At 34.8% G+C, this 25,825-nt stretch overlaps 1 long non-coding RNA gene and 1 pseudogene across 1 annotated transcript in view; both read right to left on the reverse strand.

Moving 5' to 3' along the window:
- The window catches only part of LOC135970819 (uncharacterized), a 67,738-nt gene extending 46,726 nt beyond the window's left edge, over positions 1-21,012 (reverse strand). Inside the window, exons 1-2 of the long non-coding RNA XR_010586669.2 lie at positions 20,894-21,012; positions 18,149-18,212 (exon numbers count right to left, since the gene is read on the reverse strand). This is a non-coding gene — a long non-coding RNA (uncharacterized lncRNA). The remainder of the gene's footprint in view (positions 1-18,148; positions 18,213-20,893) is intronic.
- Positions 11,762-12,486, reverse strand: LOC102141601 (small EDRK-rich factor 1 pseudogene; annotated as a pseudogene).
- Positions 21,013-25,825: the final 4,813 nt, after the last annotated feature.

Below are 25,825 nucleotides of genomic sequence, written 5' to 3' on the forward strand. Positions count from 1 at the left end.
AGTTCTAGGGTACATGTGCACAACGTGCAGGTTTGTTACATATGTATACTTGTGCCATGTTGGTGTGCTGCACCCATTAACTCGTCATTTACATTAGGTATATCTCCTAATGCTATCCCACCACGCTCCCCCCTCCCCACAACCAGCCCCAGTGTGTGATGTTCCCTTTCCTGTGTCCAAGTGACCTCATTTTTCAATTCCCACCTATGAGTGAGAACATGCGGTGTTTGGTTTTCTGTTCTTGTGATAGTTTGCTGACAATGACGGTTTCCAGCTTCATCCATGTCCCTACAAAGGACATGAACTCATCCTTTTTTATGCTGCATGGTATTCCATGGTGTATATGTGCCCCATTTTCTTAATCCAGTCTATCATTGATGGACATTTGGGTTGGTTCCAAGTCTTTGCTATTGTGAATAGTGCCTCAATAAACATACGTGTGCATGTGTCTTTATAGCAGGATGATTTATAATCCTTTGGGTATATACCCGGTAATGGGATGGCTGGGTCAAATGGTACTTCTAGTTCTAGATCCTTGAGGAATCGCCAACTGTCTTCCACAATGGATGAACTAGTATACAGTCCCACCAACAGTGTGGGACTATTTCCTATTTCTCCACATCCTCTCCAGCACCTGTTGTTTCCTGACATTTTAATGATTGCCATTCTAACTGGTGTGAGATGGTATTTCATTGTGGTTTTGACTTGCATTTCTCTGATGGTTAGGGATGATGAGCATTTTTTCATGTGTCTGTTGGCTGTATAAATGTCTTCTTTTGAGAAGTGTCTATTCATTTCCTTTGCCCACTTTTTGATGGGGTTATTTGTTTTTATCTTGTAAATTTGTTTGAGTTCTTCGTAGTTTCTGGATATTAGCCCTTTGTCAGATGGGTAGATTGCAAAAATTTTCTCCCATTCTGTAGGTTTCCTGTTCACTCTAACGGTAGTTTCTTTTGCTGTGCAGAAACTCTTTAGTTTAATTATATCCCATTTGTCAATGCTGGCTTTTGTTGCCATTGCTTTTGGTGTTTTAGACACGAAGTCCTTGCCCATGCCTATGTCCTGAATGGTATTTCCTAGTTTTTTTTCTAGGGTTTTTATGGTTTTAGGTCTAACATTTAAGTCTCTAATCCATCTTGAATTAATTTTTGTATAAGGAGTAATGAAGGGATCCAGTTTCGGCTTTCTACTTAAGGCTAGCCAGTTTTCCCAGCACGATTTATTAAATAGGGAATCCTTTCCCCATTTCTTGTTTTTGTCAGGTTTGTCAAGGATCAGATGGTTGTACATGTGTGGTATTATTTCTGAGGGCTCTATTCTGTCCCATTGGTCTATATCTCTGTTTTGGTACCGGTACCAAGCTGTTTTTGGTTACCATAGCCTTGTAGTATAGCTTGAAGTCAGGTAGTGTGATGCCACCAGCTTTGTTTTTTTGACTTAGGATTGTCTTGGCAATGTGGGCTCTGTTTTGGTTCCATATAATCTTTAAAGTAGTTTTTTCCAATTCTGTGAAGAAAATCATTGGTAGCTTGATGGGGATGGCATTGAATCTATGAATTACCTCAGGCAGTATGGCCATTTTCACGGTATTGATTCTTCCTATCCATGAGCATGGAATGGCCTTCCATTTGTTTGTGTCCTCTTTTATTTCATTGAGCAGTGGTTTGTAGTTCTCCTTGAAGAGATCCTTCACATCCCTTGTAAGCTGGATTCCTAGGTATTTTATTCTCTTTGAAGCAATTGTGAATGGAAGTTCATTCATGATTTGGCTCTCTGTCTGTCTGTTACTGGTGTATAAGAATGCTTGTGATTGTTGCACATTGATTTTGTATCCTGAGACTTTGCTGAAGTTGCCTATCACCTTAAGGAGATGTTGGGTTGAGAAAATGGGGTTTTCTAAGTATATAATCATGTCATCTGAAAACAGGGACAATTTGACTTCTTTTCCTAATTGAATATCGTTTATTTCTTTCTCTTACTGATTGCCCTGGCCAGAAATCCAACACCGTGTTGAATAGGAGTGGTGTGAGAGGGCATCCTTGTCTTATGCCAGTTTTTAAGGGGAATGCTTCCAGCTTGGGCCCATTCAGTATGATATTGGCTGTGGGTTTGTCATAAATAGCTCTTATTATTTTGAGATACAATGCATCAATATTAAATTTATTGAGAGGTTTTTAGCATGAAGGGCTGCTGAATTTTGTCAAAGGCCTTTTCTGCATCTATTGAGATAATCAGGTGTTTTTTGTCTTTGGTTCTGTTTATATGCTGGATTATGTTTATTGATTTGCGAATGTTGAACCAGCCTTGCATCCCAGGGATGAAGCCCACTTGATCATAGTGAATAAGCTTTTTGATGTGCTGCTGGATTCGGTTTGCCAGTATTTTATTGAGGACTTTTGCATTGATGTTCGTCAGGGATATTGGTCTAAATTCTCTTTTTTGTTGTGTCTCCGCCAGGCTTTGGTATCAGGATGATGTTGGCATCATAAAATGAATTAGGGAGGATTCCTTATTTTTCTATTGATTGGAATAGTTTCAGAAGGAATGGTACCAGCTCCTCCTTGTACCTCTGGTAGAATTTGGCTGTGAATCCGTCTGGTCCTGGACTTTTTTTGGTTTGTAGGCTATTAACTATTGTTTCAATTTCAGAGCCTGATATTGGTCTATTCAGGGATTCAACTTCTTCCTGGTTTAGTCTTGGGAGGGTGTATGTGTCCAGGAATTTATCCATTTATTCTAGGTTTTCTAGTTTATTTGCATAGAGGTGTTTATAGTATTCTCTGATGGTAGTTTGTATTTTTGTGGGGTCGGTGACGATATCCCCTTCATCATTTTTTATTGCATCTATTTGATTCTTCTCTCATTACTTCTTTATTAGTCTTGCTAGTGGTCTATCAATTTTTTTGATCTTTTCAAAAAACCAGCTCCTGGATTCATTGATTTTTTAAAGGGTTTTTGTTTCTCTATCTTCTTCAGTTTGGCTCTGATCTTAGTTATTTCTTGCCTTCTGCTAACTTTTGAATGTGTTTGCTCTTGCTTCTGTAGTTCTTTTAATTGTGATGTTAGGTTGTCAATTTTAGATCTTTCTTGCTCTCTCTTGTGGGTATTTAGTGCTATAAATTTCCCTCTACACACTGCTTTAAATGTGTCCCAGAGATTCTGGTATGTTGTATCTTCATTCTCATTGGTTTCAAAGAACATCTTTATTTCTGCCTTCATTTTGCTATGTACCCAGTAGTCATTCAGGAGCAGGTTATTCAGTTTCCATGTAGTTGAGTGGTTTTGATTGAATTTCTTAGTTCTGAGTTCTAGTTTTATTGCACTGTGGTCTGAGAGACAGTTTGTTATAATTTCCATTTGTTTACATTTCCTGAGGAGTGCTTTACTTCGAACTATGTGGTCAACTTTGGAATGAGTACTATGTGGTGCTGCGAATAACGTATATTCTGCTGATTGGTGGTGGAGAGTTCTGTAGATGTCTATTAGGTCTGCTTGGTGCAGAGTTGAGTTCAATTCCTGGATATCCTTGTTAAGTTTCTGTCTTATTGATCTGTCTAATGTTGACAGTGGGGTTTTAAAGTCTCCCGTTATTATTGTGTGAGAGTCTAAGTCTCTTTGTAATTCTCTAAGGACTTGCTTTATGAATCTTGGTGCTCCTGTAATGGGTGCATATATATTTAGGACGGTTACCTCTTCTTGTTGAATTGATCCCTTTATCATTATGCAATGGCCTTCTTTGTCTCTTTTGATCTTTGATGGTTTAAAGCCTGTTTTATCAGAGACTAGGATTACAATCCCTTCCTTTTTTTGTTTTTGTTTTCCATTTGCTTGGTAGATCTTCCTCCACCCCTTTATTTTGAGTGTATGTGTGTCTCTGCACATGAGATGGGTCTCCTGAATACAGCACACTGATGGGTCTTGACTCTTTATCCAATTTGCCAGTCTGTGTCTTTTAATTGGACCATTTAGCCCATTTATATTTAAGGTCAATATTGTTATGTGTGAACTTGATCCTGTCATTATGGTGTTAGCTGGTTATTTTGCTCATTAGTTGATGCAGTTTCTTCCTAGGATTGATGGTCTTTATATTTTGGCATGTTTTTGCAGTGGCTGGTACTGGTTGTTCCTTTCCATGTTTAGTGCTTCCTTCAGGAGCTCTTGTAGGGCAGGCCTGGTGGTGACAAAATCTCTCAGCATTTGCTTGTCTGTGAAGGATTTTATTTCTCCTTCACTTATGAAACTTAGTTTGGCTGGATATGAAATTCTGGTTTGAAAATTCTTTTCTTTAAGAATGTTGAATATTGGCCCCCACTCTCTTCTGGCTTATAGAGTTTCTGCCAAGAGATCCGCTGTTAGTCTGATGGGCTTCCCTTTGTGTGTAACTCGACCTTTCTCTCTGGCTGCTCTTAACATTTTTTCCTTCATTTCAACTTTGGTGAATCTGACTATTATGTGTCTTGGAGTTGCTCTTCTCAAGGAGTATCTTTGTGGTGTTCTCTGTATTTCCTGAATTTGAATGTTGTCCTGCCTTGCTAGATTGGGGAAGTTCTCCTGGATAATATCCTGCAGAGTGTTTTCCAACTGGGTTCCATTCTGTCCGCCACTTTCCAGTACAACAATCAGATGTAGATGTGGTCTTTTCACATAATCCCATATTTGTTGGAGGCTTTGTTCATTTCTTTTTACTCTTTGTTCTCTAAACTTCTCTTCTTGCTTCATTTCATTCATTTGATCTTCAATCACTGATTCTCTTTCTTCCAGTTGATTGAGTCGGTTACTGAAGTTTGTGCATTTGTCACGTAGTTCTCGTGTCATGGTTTTCGTCTCTATCAGGTTGTTTATGGACTTCTCTGCATTGGTTATTCTAGTTATCCATTTGTCAAATCTTTTCAAGGTTTTTAGTTTCTGTGCGCTGGGTTCTTATTTCCTCCTTTAGCTCTGAGAAGTTCGATCGACTGAAGCCTTCTTCTCTCAACTTGTCAAAGTCATTCTCTGTCCAGCTTTGTTCTGTTGCTGGCAAGGAACTGTGTTCCTTTGGAGTGGGAGAGGCGCTCTGATTTTTTTAATTTTCTGCTTTTCTGCACTGCTTTTTCCCCATCTTTGTGGTTTTATCTACCTTTGGTCTTTGATGATGGTGACGTACAGATGGGGTTTTGGTGTGGATGTCCTTTCTGTTTGTTAGTTTTCCTTCTAACAGTCAGGACCCTCAGCTGCAGGGAGAGTCGGTGCAGGACAGTGGGTACAGCCCAAAGAGCTAGAACAGAAGCAGGGCGAGGCATCACCTCACCCAGGAAGCACAAGAGGGAAGGGAATTCCTTTTCCTAGCCAAGAGAAACCATGACGCACAACACCTGGAAAATCGGGTCACTCCCACCCTAATACTGCGCTTTACCAAGGGTCTTAGCAAATAGCACACCAGGAGATTACATCCCGCGCTTGGCTCAGAGAGTCCCACACCCACTAAGCCTCCCTCATTACTAGCACAGCAGTCTGAGATCTAACTGCAAGGTGACAGCAAAGCTGGGGAAGGGGCACCTGCCATTGCTGAGGCTTAATTAGGTAAACAAAGTGGCCTGGAAGCTCAAACGGGGTGGAGTCCACTGCAGCTCAAGGAGGCCTGTCTACCTCTGTAGACTCCACCTCTGGGGAGAGGACATAGCTAAATAAAAAGCAGCAGAAACCTCTGCAGATGCAAATGTCCCTGTCTGACAGCTTTGAAGAGAGTAGTGATTCTCCCAGCATGGAGGTTGAGATCTGAGAACGGACAGATTGCCTGCTCAGTTGGGTCCCTGACTCCCTAGTAGCCTAGCTGGGAGATATCCCCCACTAGGGGCAGAGTGACACCTCATACCTCACACGGTCGGGTACACCTCTGAGACGAAGTTCCAGAGGAACAATCAGACAGCAACACTTGCTGTTCAGCAATATTCTCTCTTCTGCAGCCTCTGCTTCTGATACCCAGGCAAACAGGGTCTGGAGTGGACCTCAAGCAAACTCCAACAGACCAAAATCAAGCAACTTTTTAAATACATACATGGAATTTTTAAGATAGTGCTCAAGAAGACAACATAGCATAATAGAATTTTATCCAACTGATTAGTATATCATTACCTTCATATAAAATTAATTTTATGACATACAAAAAAGTACAAATAATATAACAAATACTCACATATTCTTCACTAAACTAATGAAATAAACTCAAATATTTTGAATCTCCTTGTGTACTCCTCAGATTGCTTCTTTCCTGTATTAGCAATTATTCCTCTTAGGTGGATAACTAAGAGATGAATCTCCCCAATTTGGTGTTTACTTTTTCCATGCACAGATCTTCATGTTTGCTATATATGTATATATCCATAGTACACACATTCAGATACACACATATTTTTCATCTATTCAATCAACAAATATTAAGTGGTATATACTATTACATTAAGTGCATGTGTTATTCTAGCTACTAGAAATAGGGCAAAGGACAAAACACAGACCAAAATCTTTCTTCTCATAAAGATAGCATTTTAGTAAATTTGGCAGACAGTGAAAAAATAAATTTCTAAAATATATAATATGTTAGATGAGGGTAAGAGAAAACATAAAGTGTGATCAGTGTCAAGTTTCACAGATGATGTATTGTTTCTTGAGTAAGTAGTTAAAAGAAATGATGGTTTGAGAATATACTGGATATATATAAAGAACAGTAAAGAAATATAGACAGATAGGAGGAGAGGAGCAGAAAGTGAAATCAGAGAGATAAAAGAGTGTAGAGGAGTGTATAGATTTGGACTGGCTATAGGCATTCATAATAACTTATTAATAACTCTTTGTCAGATGGTAACCAGTTGGCAGAATTTTATGCAGAGAATAGGCATGATATGATTGATATTTTAATCAAAAAATCCTGGTATGTTGAAAATAGACTAGATTTATTTTGTTTTTGTTTTGTTTTTCAGTGGTGGGCTTGATAGAAGGCAGAAAGTTCACTTGTGAGGCTGTTGCAATAATCCAGGTGAAAGATAATGATGGCACAGGTCAAGATTTTAGTTCTGAGCTGTTGGAAAGAGAACTACCATTAGCAGAAACAAACAAGCAAACAAATCTATTAAAAGAGCATGTTTGGAGGCAATGGCAGTAGAATGATCAGGAGCTCACTTTCAAACATAGTAAATTATATATGTATCTTTTAATATCAGCAAAGATGCCAAGGGTACAGTTGTATATATGAGGCTGGACTGCAGGGAAAGGAAGATTGTAAATATAAGATTTGGAAGTATTACCATATAAATGACACTGAATGGGCTTCAAGATAATTAGCATAATAGTAAGGAGAAAAGGCCCAAATACAGTCATGCATCATTAAACAAGGATACACTCTGAGAAATGCATCTTTAGGCAATTTTGTTGTTGTGTGAACATCACGTGGGGTTCTTACACAATGCTAGATAGTATAGCCTACTGCTCACCTAGGTTGTATGGTATACCCTGTTGCACCTAGGCTAAAAACCTATGCAGCATGTTTCTGCACTGAATACTGTAGGCAATTGTATTCCAATGGTAAGTATTTGTGTATCTAAACATAGCAAAGATAATGGGTTGCACAATGACATTATGGTGGTTATGATGTCACTAGATGATAGAAATTTTTCACCTCCATTATAATTTTATGCATCCATCATTTTATATACAGCCCATTATTGATCAAAATGTCATTATAAGGTGCATTAACTCCCAGTGAGTAACAAAAATTGGATTGTGAGATGAGGAGAAACCAGTTATGGGATTGAGATTATCTTTTGAGAAAGAAGGAAAACCAGGGGAGTGTGATGTCCTCAGAGTAACAAATATGACAAATGCTAACAGATCAAGTAAATGAGGACTGAGAAATAACCATGGAATTATCTTACTGGAAGTCACTGATGACCTCGATAAAAACCATTTTGGTTAGGTAGTAACAATGAAGTCTTGCTGGTAGGAGTTTAGTAGAGAATAGTGGAAGAAAAACTGGGAATCATGGGTATAGACAAGGAGATAAGTGGATCAGTATTTGAGAAATTCAAGGTTAAGAGGCCATTTAAAAATGTGAGAAACAACAGTATGTTTATATATTTATAGGAAAGTTCTAGTAGAAAGGGAATGGTTGAGAGAAAAAGAAAAATCACTTAAAGACTTTGGAAGATAGGGAAAAGATCTAGTTCGTAGGTAGAAAGGTGAAAGATGTGCACAGGAAAAAGTTGAAAATATGAGTTCAAGTGCAAGTGGGTTATTAGAAATTGTAGTGGGGGTTGTAGAAAGTCTCTTCTGACTTCCTCCTTCTTCTCAGTGAACTAGGCAGTAAGGTGCTTTATTAAGACAGCCCTAGAAAATTAATACAGTAAATCATAGTTAAGAGCAAAGTTGTGGCAATACTGGAACATTAGTCAAAAGACAGGAAGTAATGGCTGGAGAGCCCAATGACTGAGTGTTGGACTTACAAGTGGAGATGTTGATGAAGATCATTAGATGAAAGAACTTACAGGAACTGAGATGCCAGAAAATGGCAGATAATGGATTGTCTTTCAAATCATCAAGAACTATGACAGCACCAATGTTGGAGAAAGTGATGGGAAATCAGAAAGTAAAAGATTAAGTTGATACCGGGAACTGATCAGAGAGCTTTTATATGGCAAGTAGGAGCAAAAATAGAGGAATGGCTAGCATGATCTGATGATATAAGATTTAAAGCTGATATCATTATGTATGTTTAAACCTTTATTCAACTGATGTCATACTATATGCATTCTTCTTAGAAATGGATTTTTATGTAGCCTTACAGTTGACATTTATCCACATAAGTATATGTCCATTAATTTCTACTGCATAGTATTCCATTATATAACTATGGAAAATGTATCCATTCCCCTGTTAGTAAATGTTTAGTTTTTTCTAATTCTTGATATTATAAACCAAGTTGTTTTCCATTTACTTTTGTTTTTATCTTGCTATACTTTTAGTTATGTCTCAATTATTTAAAAATTAAACCTACTATCTTTTTGTGATAAGTCCTTTTGGAAATTTTATATTATTAACACTTATAAACAGCATTTTGTAAATTTTTTAATATTAATCTAACATTTTTTCATAATTGTCTCCATATTTCTACATTTTTACAAGTACTACTATTGTTATTATTTTACTATTTGAATTTAATACATATTCTTGTTTTCTTTTTAAAAAATGTACTTGAAATTGCAAAGTGGCTTTTGCTGCATTTCACAAGTATTGATAAGTATACATATCATACATTTTTTTCCATTCAGTTCTTCATATTTTTTTAATATCAGTGACCTCTACTTTGAATTCTACTTAAACTCGTAATTTGAAGAATGTTATGTAAGTTCAATTTAATGCTTTCTTTTGCCCCTTATATCCCGCTTCTTCCTCTGAACTTTATTTCTCCATTGTTAAAATTCATCTTCTCTTAATTGTTTTAGCAATGTTAAAGCCTCTCTTAAAAAATAATTTTAAGTAATTACTGAATTACAGATATTTAGATATAAGATTACAAGGTCTGACTAATGATTTTTAGTATTAATTAATGACTTTTATCTGTAATAAATATATAATACAGTCTAATTATACATTAATATTTTTATGCAATTAATACTTGGTCAACTTTTTTTATTTCTTGAATTTCAAAATTTCTTAGTCATTGAGTTTTAGGTATGATTATTTTAAATAAAATTTTGTTATTTTATCAAAGCTGATATTTCCTGTGTTTAAACAGGTAGATTTATATTTAGATTTAGTTCAACCATCTTATTCTGTGTCTTGTATTTCTGGTCCTCATGGTTTCTTTTCTTTGTTTGCAATTCCATTTTTGCTTCTCTAAAATTACTAGAAATTTTTATATAATTTTTTTCACTTACAATTTCAAATGTTACATTTCACATTTTTTGTACTTATAAACTTTTTTTAACCTTTTTATAGAAGTATATCACTCTTCCATGTACCACTTCACAAATTTTCAGAATGTGACCACGCTCATGGAACCTGTCCCAATATAAAGAAGTAGAATATCATGAATATCCCAGGAAACCCTTAGTGTGCCCTACAGTTACTATCACCATCTGCTTAAATTTCTCTGTAGTATGTCAGGTAGTTTTCTTAGATCCACCTCTCAGGTCAATAATTCTCTGGTTGGCTCTTCCTAATCTTCTTAGTCTGTTCATTGAGTATGATAGACAAAGGTATGCATCCAGGTGAATGGGCCATGGGGTGCCTAGATTAAACATTTTTCCTGGCTATGTCTGTGAGGGTGTTTGCAAATGAAATTAGAATTTAAGTTGGTGGATTGAGTAAAATAGATTACCTTTCCCAACATTGTTGGGTATCATTTAATCCTCTGAAGGCCTGAATAAAACAGAAGGTAAAGAAAGGAGGAATCTACCCCTTTTGTTTTTCTGCCGCACTACTTGAACTGGGACATCTAATATCATATTCTGCCCTTGAACTGGGATTTATATCATTGACTTCCCCAGTGCTAAGGCCTTCAGACTCAGACTACATTACACAACTAGCTTTCCTAGGTCTCCAGCTTGTAGATAGCAGATCATGAGACTTCTCAGTTTCTATAATTACATGAGCCAATTCCTCATAGTAAATATAAATAATATATAACAATATGTATATTATAAAATATATTTAATTCTATTTTGTTATCCCATCAATAAACTTCAGCATCTTTAGTTAGAAGTTTTTCTCTGTTTTCATATTTATAATGCTTTAATGCCTAATTCTGTTTATTTCCATCTACTAACATTCTAATCATATCATGTAATCCAGTTGTGTGAGTTTATTTTCTGCATTAACTTTTTTATTTTTCTCTGATTTTATTATTTCAGTTTCCTTATTACTGATAAGGATATATGGATTACAACAGTCCTGGAATGATTTTAGACAGAAAAAAATAAATAAATGTAGACATGTTTGGGCCCTAAGGCATTTATTTTTTATACTTGCCTTCTCTTCTTCCCTCCTTTATACCTAAGACCCTAAACAGAGCAAAAAATTTAAGGCCAAATATCTTTGTATGTATGTAGAGTTTTTCTAGGTCACTTTTCATAAATGGAGAATAACTATGAAAAGATTTTCATGCATATTTTAATGCAGGATTAGAAAATTCACTTTACCCACCTGCAACAGCCTGAGGCTGTCTCTCTGGTTTTCCTGGGTGAATGACAAGCCTACACCCAGCCTTTCATGCCAAAATACAGGGTAAAATTTACTGTGGGCTGCAGTGCCATCGGCTCTCACCATGTTGACTTTTATTATATTTTGTGCTTTTTGAATCTTTCTTTTATTATTTGGTGTTTACTTAGAGCTTACTTTGAAGGTTTTGTTTCATCTATGATCTCATGTTCATAGCAGAAGGGAAACTATCTGAATCAGGTCATCATGGTTTTAAATAGAAGAAAGCAGTGTAAATGCTTAACCAAGTTCTCCTATTAAAAACAACCAGCAGCTGGACTCCCCACATCTGTGCCTCCACTCTTATTCTCAATCTTCATATTTCAACTTTTTCTTTTTCATGGTTAGTGTTTTACTCTTTGAAAAATGCTTCTAAAACATCACACTAAGTCAAGCTGAAAGGTAAAATTTAAAATAGTTTTTAAAGCGTAAGCCATAACATACGTAATGACTGTTCAGTCTGCAGAATCTTGACCTTAGAGCTTATGACACACCCAGTTGGTAGTAGCACCCAGGTTTTCCAAATAGCCAGTCATCATTTTTCTTTTGTTTGCATAGACTTCTCATTAGCTGCCTTCTGCTTTTGTCGTATGATCTCAGAGTTCTTCTGCTTTCACTGAGAGGTAGTCAAGCTATTGTCTTTTCTTTTCCCCTTACTATTTTCCTGGGTTTTCTCCATGTTTTTTACTGGTGTGCAAGTTCTCATTGATTTCCACGGATGCCGACCACTGATAGAGCCTGGATGAAAGCGATTAGGGAAAAGCAACAGCTCCCTGGCACGCTAGGCTACCGTCACCACCATCTTCTTTTCTGTTTCTACATTTATCAGCTAGCTTTTGTTTTCTCCCCTAAGACAACCTGTGTGGGGAAAACTTTCTCAAACCATGGGCTTCCTCTGCTCTCGTGTCACAACAATCAACACAGAAGACTTCCGTGACAAAGTGTAGAGGGGAGTTTCCCCACACACCAAGCAGTGGACACCAGATGAGTGTCTTCCTATTCAATTCCAACACTGTCTATCTGGAGATAGCATCATATCCCACAGGGTGGGGCTCAGTCCCCAAAACTGCCCCTCACTCACCAGTCACAAATCTAGGCCTCTGAAATTCTGACCAACTGGCATCAGGCATTGGGGTTCCCATGACTCCCTGTTTTGGTTCAATTAATTTGCTAGAACAGCTCACAGAACTGAGGGAAACAATTGCTTACATTTGCTGGTTTTGCAAAGGGTATTGATGGAGAGTTGCATAGGGCAGGCATGTCGAAAATGGTGTGGAGCTTGCATGCCCTCCCCCGGTATGCCACCCTCCAGGAATCTCCATGTGTTCACCTATCTGGAAGCCAACTTAACCCAATCCTCTTGGGATTTTATGGAAGCTTCAGGACAGCAGTATTCCTTCCCCCCTAGAATATAGGGCAGGACCCTCTCTGAGAAAATTCTTAAGACCCATGATCAGAAAGGCCAGGGAAGAGTAGAGTCCTGCCTGGGGCAGGTGAGAGAAAGGTAGAAGAAAAGAGGGCAGGAGAAGGTCAGAGGCCTGCCCCTAAGGTCTAACACACCCAACATTATAACAAAAGACTGTAATAAGGGCTATGGAAGTTGTGAGTCAGGAACCTAGGATGAAAGCCAATATTTATCATGACACCACAAAACCAAATCTATCTAATCTCATCATTTGTACGTGACAGTTCTTCCATTTCATTCAATATCCTCCTAACACTAAAATTCTTTCCTGAGCTTATAATTCCCAGAAATACTTTCACTAATTGCAGGTATAGGAAAATCATTTTATAACTCTATTTTTAAAATATTTTATATTTAAATGATGATTTAAAATAGCCTGCTCTGCAAGACATAATTGCTCTGTTAAAAAAAAAAAAAAAAAAAAAAAAGTAGAAAAAAAAAAAGACCTAGCATGCTATAAAATTTTAATAACACCAAATAAGATGGTACTTGTTGGAAAATAAAGTATGCACAACTGTAAGGGGACATAAAGCTATCAAGAAAACTGCAGCTTTGCCACAATCCTTGATTAGCTCAAGTAACACTGTGGAGTTTCCTTCAAAGTCAATTCTTTGCTACCAGATGGAGACGTTCTTGTTTCTTGTTAGATATCCTAGACCATAATTTAATCCATTAGTCAGCAAAGAGTGGAATCATTCCCATACGTACTCCAAATATTCTCTTTCATTTCTTTTGAGTCTATGCTACAAGTCAATACTTTCCCTAGATGATTTCTTCAGGCTTTTTCATTTTATGCTTCAAGACAAACTACGTTTATTAAAAGTGAGGCTTTGGGTTGTACAACATTGCAAATGTACAAAATGCCACTTAATTGTACACTTTACAATGACTGATTTTATGCTGTGTGAATTTCACCACAATAAAAACATGAGATTTTCTCACCAGCAGTGTTGATAAAGCAGCACCAATTTCTGTTTATGAATCAAGTACACTGGTGATCTTGTCCTTGCTTTGGTTCAAACACAGAAATAACAACATCTGAGAGACTTTTCCTGACATCCCTAACATTTGTACCCAGTCTTCCTTAAGCTTTCTGGAGCATTGAAAATGAAAATGACAGTCTTCCTCTTTAACGTTTCGTTTGCAATTTTGTTTGTGTTAATATTCTTCTGATCTAATTTTCTTCCTATCTTTCTGATTCAAGTTTTGTTTGCTGGTTTTAATTTTTCCACCTACCCTTTTGATGTTAAAATTTCATGTAGTCAATAGACTTTTTATCTTGCAGTTCTACATTAAGTTTTTGTGCAACTGAAGCTCACACAACACTTCAATGTACATCTACCGCTCTGCTACACCTCAGACTAATGCAGTAAATTGCATGCATTCTTTCTTGCTACCAACAGGCTGCTGAATGCTTCTAGATTACATCATTTTGTTTTGAAGAGTACCATGTTCATTTTCTCCAATCTCAACTGTGCTCTCAGTTATTTCTACGTCTTCAGTCAACTGCACCTAAACTTCTAAATATTTTCTCCAGGAAAACTGAATTAATGTAAATTCTACAAAAAAGGCCATATTAGTCATTCTATAAATACATTGTCAGAATTAATGAATTAACACCTAGATCTTACTTCATATTTGGCATCTATATTTTAATTCATTCTTCCCTGCTCTATATTTCTTACAAAGATGTATTTGTTCAATGATTCATGGAGGCAGTAGGTAAATTTTGTATTACAAAATAGTCTGTTCATTTTTCCCTGCTTCCTTCAGTAAGCTTTAACTGTGAAACAGCTTAATTGCTACTGACAATTATTTGTTAGCTGTATAAAAGCCCCCTTTAGACCAATGTCAATGTTTGTTAATCTAACTTTACTTTTTTGAAGGAAAATTACTGGTATTAAATGTACACTCATGGAAGGAAGTAATGTTGTAATCAGTTCTGTGGATTCGATTAACTAGGGTGTTAATTAATAATACTGCTTGTTTGAAAGAAAACAATTTGTACCTGAATATTTCCATTTGGCTACCTAAAGATCTTTTAAGGGATTATCTGACCATTAGGATGCTTATTATCTTGATAAAATACCCTAGTTGGGTGATTACAAAATAATGTAATGAGATCTTTCTTAAACTCAAGTATTTTATACAATATCATAAATAAAATTCTTACTTACTGATGAATCAATACTATGTGATATCAAAATGATAAAGTTATAGCCCTATTCAATGTCTCTTTTTTCATATAATTTTAAATTAATATCTCTCTGGTCCTATCATTTTTGTAAAAATATACCTTTATAATTAACTTATTTAAAATGATTTACCACTTCTATTATTGAAATATAGTACATTTGCTACTTTATTAACATCATTGTCATTTTATCCAAACTTCTGCCAGTTTGATGATGTTTCTAAAATGACTCAAATATTCTGCATTGAAGCCATCCTATTTTCTTGATGACTTTGCTGAATAAATTATCTTTATCTACATGTTTCTTAACTTTTTTCTTTTCACAGGCAACTGAAATTAATTAAAAGAAAAATAGACATGCTCTATACTTTCTATCTTTAATTCAAACTATACTTGCTAGAGGCTGATGATTTAGTTCAGAGCTTCTACAAGACAATGAGTAAAACTGAGCCCAAACACCATAGCAATGCCAAGAGAGAAGCTTTCTCTCACTAACTGCCTTAGTCCATTCACGCACTGCTATAAAGAAATAAGTAAAACTGGGTAATTTATAAAGAAAAGAGGTTTAATCCACTCAGTTCCATAGGCTGTACAGGAAGCATGACTGGGGAAGACTCAGGAAACTTACAATCATGGCGGAAGGCAAAGGGGAAGTAGGCACATCTTAAATGGCCAGAGGAGGAGGAAAAGCACCAAGGGGAGGTGCTACACACTTTTAAACAACCAGATCTCAAGGGATCTCACTATCATGAGTACAGCAAGGGAGAAATCTGCCCCCATAATCCAATCATCTACTACCAGGTCCCTCCACATCAATGGGGATCACAATTCAACATGAGATTTGGATGGGGATACAGAGCCAAACCTTACTAGTAATCACCACTCTAAGTTTTTTGTTTTGTCTTGTTTTGCTTTGTTCTGTTTTAGTTTTTTTGCAAGAAGTTGGTTTATTCTCATACCTTCAGCTGCCTTGGCCAAGTCTTTGAAATAACTCCTTTTATCATTGATAAGTTAAGTAGTGAATTCAGTAAAGCAACGATTTAGCAGAAAACAAATGCACATATTATTTCACAATTTGGAACAAGAAGAAAAAAATACATGAGAAAAAGAAAAACATCATAAAAGTCAATATCTTTTGCTCTATGCTAGGGAATCTTTATTTCCTCTTATTTCACAGCCATTCACTATACTCACCATTCACTGAGTTATCTCACCCTGGATTTCCTAGTCTCGTATAAATCTACAAAACAATGCACTATTTTCTTGATTGCTTTTGCATTTCAACTAAGTAGGATGTTTCTATAATATACCAATATATTTGTATTATAAAGATCTATGGCTATACCCACCCCTACTTGGTTTCAATAGCATTTACTTTCTATGCAGTCTTTTATAAAATTCCACTTTGGGAAATCATTTCTATTAACATATTTTTATCAACAAGAGGAGGTTGTTCACACATATAAGTAACCTTGAATTCATTAATATAAACTTGTAATAAGGAAGTATAATTAAAAGAATAGGATGAGTTCAAATTCTAGCTTCAGTATTCAGCATCTGAATGAGATTTTCAGGTTATTTGACTTCCCTAAACCGAAAATTCCACAAACTCCATGGGATATCATCTGTAAAACATTTTAAAGAAGTTGTGCAGTTCACAGACTTGGAAGTACTACCTTGCATATGGCAACCTTTCAATGATAGAGAGATACTGGTATTATTAGTTTTATGCTCATCTCCCTTAGTTGAACAACTTTAAAATCTTTTAAACTATAAGATTTCGTAAGTCACAACAACTTCAGTTAATCCATTTTCCGCTCCCATTCATTTTAAGTACTCTGTATAAGAAGTAGCATCAAAATTTGACACACAACTCATTTTAACGTCAAAATTTTAAAAAAAATTACAAATCTGAGACATACCTTTTATATAATACCATGTGAAAAATGAGGAATAATTAGCTATCTAATTCATGGGTATGGATCTATGAAGCTATGATTAATAATTTTAACTTCATATGGTAATATTCTTCTCCAATAATACTTTATAGCTTCAAAACCATTTAGAACAGAGAATGCAAAAGTACAACAGAAATCTGCTAAGCATAACTTCATTACTCTAATTCATCATAATTAACACACAATTTTAAATAATTAACTTACCCTTGTTCAGCCTCAGTTTTTTTTCTTGAGCATTTTACAGTAGAGACAATATGATATGCACCACAGAGAAACTGAGAGAAGTTTTTACTGAAGACACATTTAATTCCAGCTCAACAGAAGAAAGTCAAAAGTAAAGGCAAAATGTTAACTATTAGCGTGGAGTTGCTCACCATCCTTTGTACTTCTAAGTTGTCTTTCAAAAGTGTAAGATTGAAAGGAGGTTAGAGTATAGTCTCTGATTTGTAGTATTTGTTCTGAATTGTCTGGAATTCTATTTGTTTTCTTGCCTAGTGCTGACATGGGTTTGATGGCTTTAAGTTTTTTGTCATTGTCCCCACAGGATTCTTTCCTTATCAGCTCTTGGCAGATTGCAACCATTTAAGGAAAAACTTCTTTACTGGCTATCAACCTTATTTTCATAGCTTCTTATTTCTCAGTGTCAAATGTATTATGTACATTAAAAAAAGTGCAATCATCCATGCCAGGCAATTGTAAGTAGAATTGTATTTTAAGTTATACAGCAAATGAAATTGACCTTGGTAAGCCTCATGACTTGTCAGAAATATGGCCATTCCTTCAATTCGAGTTTTATTCACAGAATGCAAGAGCTAAGCTTAAAGAAGGTATACTGTTTTAAGATGAGAAAGTCACAGCTATTTCTTAAGAATAATGGCATTTGTGCCATCTTCGGTAGATGACAGTGTGCTATTTTATTTGAACAACATGACAAGTGTCTAGTATTCTTTCATGTTCTGCACAGGTAATTTCCAAACTCTGGTCTTTTGCCAAGCAGCAGTGGCATTGGCAGGGTAGTCATTGAAAATTCAAAATTTCAGACCCCACCCCTCAGAAGTACTGAATTCTGGGGTGGGACTCAGCTGTCTGGTTGGTTTTAAACAGCTCTCCAGGTGGTTCTGGTGCACCCTAAAGTTTGGGAATGACTAGGATAAGCTATAAACCAAAATTACATGCAAGATGAATTTATGTACTTTAGTTACCATTTATTTTTGTAACCACCCTGGTTATAAAACTAGCTCTGTGAAAATAAATAAATAAATAGTCACAGAACATTGTGATTGGGAGAAAACTAGTAAATTATACCTTGAAAATTTGAAGCCCACCAGCTCCTCGTAGGCTGTAAAATGTCCACCAAGGAAGAAAAAAACTGAAATGACATAATACATAGAGTAAACAGCAAAGTGAAACCTTAAAAGGAGGACATCAAAAGTCAGAAAGAAAATAACCCCAGTCCCAAACCTTGCAATGTTCCCTTTGCCTCACTGATAGTCATAAACAATTCAGTAATTTAATACCGAACAAGACAAGCATTTGCTACATGTACATTGGATATATTTTCTACAACACAGTATATGAAAACAGTGAATCCATTCACCATTATAAAAAAAAAGTATTCACTGCCCAGAATTTCTTGAGAAAATATTGCTAGATTTAATAATATCTTTATAAATAAGACTGAAAAGTGGAGAGCTCCTCAGAACTTAATAGTTGAGACAGAATCAGGGAATTGGAAAAAAAATGCATTTTGTCTTCAGTCATTCGCATGACAGCAGTTTTATTTTAAAAGCTTTCTTGCTGAAACTAGAAATGCTTTGAAGAGAAACAATAAGAATCTTCATTTTGAAATCAGCTAAGCAAGAGTAAAAATTCTGCCAAGTGGACTGGCTGCATGTCAGGATCATTGTAAAAATAAGTTGTGGTGAACTCAGGCCTGAGTCAAAGGCGATGGCCACAAAGGGCAGGATAATGGCTGAGTGATGGAGATCGCATTCCATTCCCATCACTATGAAAATAGAAAGCAAATACAAAGAATGAAATTTTAATGTGGTTTGAAAATTAAAAGCAGTTCAGTGAGAGAATGGAAGGTTTGGTCTTTCTTCACCAAGAAAGGATATACAAAATAGTGTATCATTGTTCTTCAAATTCATGAATCATCAACTATGCATGCTACCAATTGCATCGTGATCATTTTATTGACCTGTGTAATTTTTAAAATGAAAATTAATACAAAGAATTAGAGTACATCACCTCATTCAAATATTTTAAAAACCTTACATCCTTATAATATCTATTTTACAATGAAGGGTCCTCTTTATTTTCAGATGGCCAAATTTTGAAAACAAGATTTCATTTGGAGACAAACATAACATGACTTTCAAAGAACAATCTTCAACACATAGAACTTTTCAAATCCTCAAGTCTCACATGATAGTTTTTCCTATGTATAATTAATAACAAACTGTCTCAAAACAGTTTTGTTCATCTAATGCTTATGCAAACTTAAAGAATATATTCTGCTATTGGCCACTGCATTTCCTACTTATTGGTAATTTCTCTATCAGATTAATTTGTATTGTTTTATGAAAGCAATTTATATATTAATCTAAATATGAGAAAATATATCTGGAGCTCACTACTTAAACACATGGTATCAATTGCTATTTTTCTACTTGAAACCAAATTAATACAAATAATGCATCTATTCTACCCACTAAAGAATGACTTTCTATACAAACAGTCTTGAAAATGATAATGTTTTAGAATCATAAAAAAAAATACTGAAATGCTATTTAGTTCAATTCCCATTGCACAGATAAGAAAACTGAATATCAAATTACAGTAATATGCCCTATATCACTTAGTGGCTGAAATAAGAGCTGAATCAATCCCCAGTATATTTTAAACTCTTTAGGGAATGACACTTTATTTTTTTTAACCGTTAAATTATACTGGGCACATAGTCTAGTGCCTTGCACATATAGTTACCAGATAATTTTTAATAAATGATCTCTAATTTAGGCCTTTTTTTTTTCAAATAGAAAACTAGGAATGCTATAATAATATTCATAAAATCTTGACTTATATTTCATCTCAATGAAATGTGAACTTCTCCAATATATAAGAATAATACCCTATTTGTTGTTTGGGTCTCAGAACATAGTATAGAAAATGTTTAATAAATGAAGTTGAATTAATGAATATATAAAAATAATATATCAATTAAAATAATATTGATGAATACATATTAGTAGTAATTAATGGATATTATATTAATCAATTAACTAATAGTTGAATGAATATGTAGAAATATATATTGCATGTATATTATATAATTTGTGTACATATATGTATATATGTTTAAAAGAAAGCAAACTATGAAACCAGATGTGATTATTAGTTTCTCTGTCATCTTAGCAATACTATAGTACAGTTATTTAATCAAATAATCTAAGTGTTGCTATGAAGGTATTTTGTAGATGTAGTTAACATTTATAATCAATTCACTTTAAGTAAAGAAGGGTACCCTAGATAATGTGGGTGGGCCTTGTCCAATCAGTTGAAGACCATAAGAGCAAAAGCTGAGGTTTCCCAGAGAACAAGAATTTCTGCCTCTAAACTATAACACAGAAATTCTGCCTGCATTTCCAGACTACTGGCCTGCCTGATAGATTTTCAACTTGTCAGCCCCATGATCATATGAGCCTACTTTTTAAAATAATGCATTTTTAAAATAATGCATACATTCCTTGAAATAATACAAAAGAATATGTATATTCTATCGTTCTGTTTCTCTGGAAAACCCTAAATATTATACCAGAATCATAAAATCAACTTGAGAAATATCTGATACCTCCTTCTACTAGTTTTATTAGAATATCATTGCCTTCTTCACATTAGGCATTCTAAACTATTTAGCAATACACAATTAGAAAACATAAAATATATAATATTTTGCTGATTAGTTGGTATATTTGTCCATTTCACACTGCTGTAAATAACTTCCTGAGACCCAGTGATTTACAAAGAAAAGAGATTTAACTGACTCACAGTTCCTCATGGCTGGGGAGGCCTCAGGAAACTTACAATCAAGGCGTAAGGCACTTCTTACATGCCGGCAGGTGAGAGAGAGAGCGTGCACAAGAAAAACCGCCACTTTTAAAACCATCAGATCTCCTGAGACTCACTCACTATTAGTAGAACAGAATGGGGTAAACCACTCCCATAATTCAGTCACCTCCCACCAGGATCCTCCCTTGAGACACAGGGATTACAATTCAAAATGAAATTTGGGTGGGGACCCAGAGCCAAACCATATCAGTTGGCCAAAAATGTGTGTAACCTCATCTCTTTCTTTTCTCTCTTTTGAACAAAACATTCATAGTCATAGCCAGGATTTTTATTAGGTCATGATTTGTATGAAAATATTAGGATCCTTCAACATGCAAACATGATTTTACACATTCCCACTTTTTGACCTGCTCCGAATATTTAATACCTTGAATATAATCACCTACTTTTCTGTGATGTGGCTATAACATGTGACAGAGATAAAACAATGTTTTATGACTTATTCCATTCCAAATTAAAACATTTATATTTACCTGAGTTATATTTTAAAAAACAAACAAAAAGACAAATTTGTTTAAACCAGACATCTGCACTAGTTATTTTACTCCCCGGTAAGTATGTGTTTTGAGAAAAGCTTTAACTGAAACCATCTGTTGATGACTCATTCACTCTTGAATCATCGAAAATATTTTTTTCTCCAATTTACACCAATGCATAACAAAATGTCTTTCAAAATTTCTGAACTACATTTTTTCATTAAAAACAGAAAGCTAAGCAAAGAAGTAACAAAAAAAAAAAAAAAAAAAAAAAAAAAAGAATGGATTAGGTACAAGTCAGAGTTCCAAACACTAATTTTCACTTGTTTTTAAGTGAGATTCATATTAACCCACTTTTGTTTAAATGTTGAGGCTTTCTGTTGATTTCACTGTGATGAAAGCCTGGCTGATGCAGTAGACCATTATACTTGAAAAACTCCTCACATATATTTTAAAAGCTCATGCCTTTCAGTGTATACCTAAAATCCCACAATAAGTAGAGGATAGATAGATCTGCAAAACCAAAGCCCACTGTATTAATTTTCTTTTGCTGCAAAACAAACTACCACAGGTTTAGCAGCTTAAAACAACACACATTTTATTATCTTGCAGTTTCTGTGGTCAGGAACATGGCTTAGCTGAGTACTTTTGCTCAGGGTCTCATAAGGCTAGTGTGGAGGTGTTAGGTGGACTGTTTTTCATTTGGAATCTTGACTGGGAAAGAATCCACTTCCAAGCTCTTTCTTTTAGCAGAATTCATTTCCTTATGGCTTCATGACTGAGAGTCCAAGCATTTTTGCTGGCTATCAACTTGAGGGGGTTTTCCTGTCCTAGAGACCACCCACAGTTCCTAAAAACCAACAGTAGCTCCTTGCCACATAGGCTCCCCCAAACTGATTGCTGACTTCATCAGGCAGATAGGTGAATCTCTATTTCATTTTGCCATGATACATCATACCTTACCCTTACATAAGGTAATCACAGAACCGACCTTCTATCACCTTATCATTTTTGCCATGTATATACATATTATATAATATATGTATTATATATTATATATAAATGAACATGTCTGTATATATATTATATACATGATAATATATAATATATATAGAGTTCATTTCTATTGGTTAGAAATAAATTTTAAAAGTTTTAAGTCTCACACCCACTCAAGGGGGAAGGATTACACAGAGGCACAGACACCAGGAGAGGGGAACCAATGAGATTTGCCTGAAGGTCTGTCTATCACACTTAAACTCGGCATACACTTTTCCTGAGAGATTTAAAATATTCTCAGAGGCTTCAAGCAGTCATATATTTATAATTTATTTTTACCAAATGCACAAATAAAAACACATGGAAAAAAATGTAGCTGATAATCTCATTGGTTCAAAGTGAAATTCCAAATGCCCGATTCTGCGATGGCTCTTTCTATTTGAGTCTTATTTCTGTATTTTTAATTTTGAGAAAATCATTATTATTATTTATACCACCAAAGTGTTATCCTCACTATACATCATGACCCAAATCAACTAATATTTTATAATTTAATTTATTTATTTATTAAAATGCGTATTAAATCTTACATCATTATCCCTGCTCTCTTGTGGTCTTCAGCTTTTCATTGGAAAGAGAATTGTATATAAATTTTCATTTTAACATATACAAGTTAAAAACAAGTTATTCTTATTTTTTTAAGAAATATAATTTAGAGTTCCTCCATTTATTAAAATTTGCAATATCCTTAGGTACACATAAAGCTTCACAGTAGCATGCTATATTCTTAAATTCAAAATAATTATTATGAATCCTGATATTTGTAAAGCAATCAATAGCCAAATCTCTGTGTGAGTTAGGAATTAAGTCATGTATGTATATGCTCATTACATTCCCTGAGATATACAGACAAAAATGTCTCTAAATGTTGCCAAATATTCCCTGGATGGACAAAGGGAGTAAAATGACCACAATAGAGAAATAATGTTTTATGGAAAATTTAAATAATATTTAAGTGGTCAAAACCTTTCATGTACAATCAAAGGACAGTGGGTCAGAAAGAGACTGAAGAACAATTAATGTATTCACTGTTACCAGACAGGTTAATACTCTAATCTATCAAAATGAACAAAGTGATACACTGTTGCAAATAATATTAGCACGAATTACCATTGGGTCTAAATTCTGTGTAATCAAAAGAATCTTGTTGGAGGATTACTATTTCTTTCCAGGAAACAGCATAACATGGAATAAGATTATTATAGCCAACAATGATTCACTTACTTTGATTCCTCAGTCTCTTTTCCTAAACACTAGTGAAAAATGTCAAACTATCATTCTCTGCAGTATTCCACAACTTTTATTTTCCTTTCCAATAGTGAATGTTTGTTATTCATTTTCTTATTGATTACTAGGTTCTAGGCACTCCTCCAAGCACTTTAGAGGAACTGTCTCTTTTCACGATCACAGTGAGCCTATGAGGTAGTTATTATTATTAAACTCATTTTTCAGATTATGAAACTGAAGCTCAGAAAGTTAATGGGAGTTGCTGAGGTCAGAGAGTACTCAGGTAGTCTGACGTTCCTTCCTCTGCCTTTGTCCTTTATTCTGTTCTACATGTCCGCTTCATACTGAAATAAAATAACTCAATACATTACATTGTCATTATCTAACTCAAGTTTAGAAAAATTACTTTTGTGATCCAGCACCAGGTAACAAAAAGTGGAAGACATTTAAGAGATTATTTCAACAATCAAAGTATAATAAAATTAATGCATTTAACTACAATAATCACAATGGATTAAGTACTAGAAGACTAATAAAAGGTAAAGAAAAAATTTCAGAACATGATAAATTCTGGAAGAAAGGTATCTTGAAAAAGTAATATCATTAATTGCAGATGCAGATAAACAGATAAATAATATATGAAAAGAACTCAGCTAAATAATTTACAAAGGTGATTCTTTTCTATTAAAAAACACACCCAGCATTTTTCTGATGGAGAAATTGAAACTGAAGAGACTAAAGACACCTTATCAAAGTAAAAACTAGTAAAGAGCAGAATCAGCACTCAACGCCAGATTTGTTGGCTCCAAGTCATGCCATGATGTAATCACTAAAATATACTGAGATACTGTACCAGAAGGGCAAGCAATTTGGGGAGAGATAATGAACTAGGATTGGGACATCCTCTTTCAATATATGTGAACATACATACATAGACACAAACCCACCCCTGCATATACATACTCAGAAACAATATTTTAATTCAAATTTTTTTAGAGATCATTAGATTCATATAGTTTTAAAATATAATAGAATCTATGTACAGCATTACCAGTTACCCCAAACTATAACGTTTCAAAACTGTAGTATATGATAACCAAGATACTGATAAAACCCACCAATTCACCAAATTTTCCAGTTTTACCTGTGTTTGTCTCTTCTGTGTGTATTTAGCTATATACAGTGTTAGACTTTCATAAGTTTATGTATCCACCAGCACAGAAGAGTTGTATCACTACATGTATCCCTCATGTTGCTCTTTTGTAACTAAAACAGTTTCCTCAGATCCTCTAACCAGTCCTTCCCCCCAAGCACTAATCATTTTTCTACTTCTAAAATTCTAAAATAACATTTTTTAAATGTCACATACATAAAATCATATGATATTATTCTTTTAAGATGTTTTTCCTCAGTATAACATCCTAGAGATTAATCCAAATGGTAGAATGAATAACATTTTCCTCCTTTTCATTGATGAGTAGTACATGGAATATAGTTACTACAACGTTTCAAACATTCATCTATTGAAGGACACCTGGACTCCATCTTCATTCAGTATAGACAAAAACTGTAAAGAGCCCATTTTGGTCTATATTGAATACAGCTCCTATGAACATTTGTGCACAGGTTTTTATGTGAACATATGTTTCAATTTCTCTGGAATAAATTCTGGAGAGCGCAATTGCTGGGTCATATGGTAATTGCATACTTTTATAAGAAACTGTCAAACTATTTTCCATTGAATCTGTACTGGTTTGCAGTCAAATGATCAATCCATGAGTGCTCCAGTTTATCTACAACATCATCAATATTAGGTGTTACCATTTTTTCTTTCCATTGGCCATTCTGTTATGTGTGTAGTAATATTTCATTGTGAGTTTAATTGGAATTTCTCTATTGGCTAGTGACATTTGAATAGATTTCCAAACACTTATTCATCATCTGTGTATTCCCTTTGGTGTAACGTCCATGTTTTTTGTTCACAAAATATCTAAATAGATAATAATAGTTCAAAAAGTATCTAAATAGATATTTTTCATTTTGTTTTGTTTTTGACATGGAGTCTCGCTCTGTCACCCAGGCTGGAGTGCAC

This window comes from Macaca fascicularis, chromosome 5, assembly GCF_037993035.2.
Source record: "Macaca fascicularis isolate 582-1 chromosome 5, T2T-MFA8v1.1".
NCBI classification, from domain to species: domain Eukaryota; kingdom Metazoa; phylum Chordata; class Mammalia; order Primates; family Cercopithecidae; genus Macaca; species Macaca fascicularis.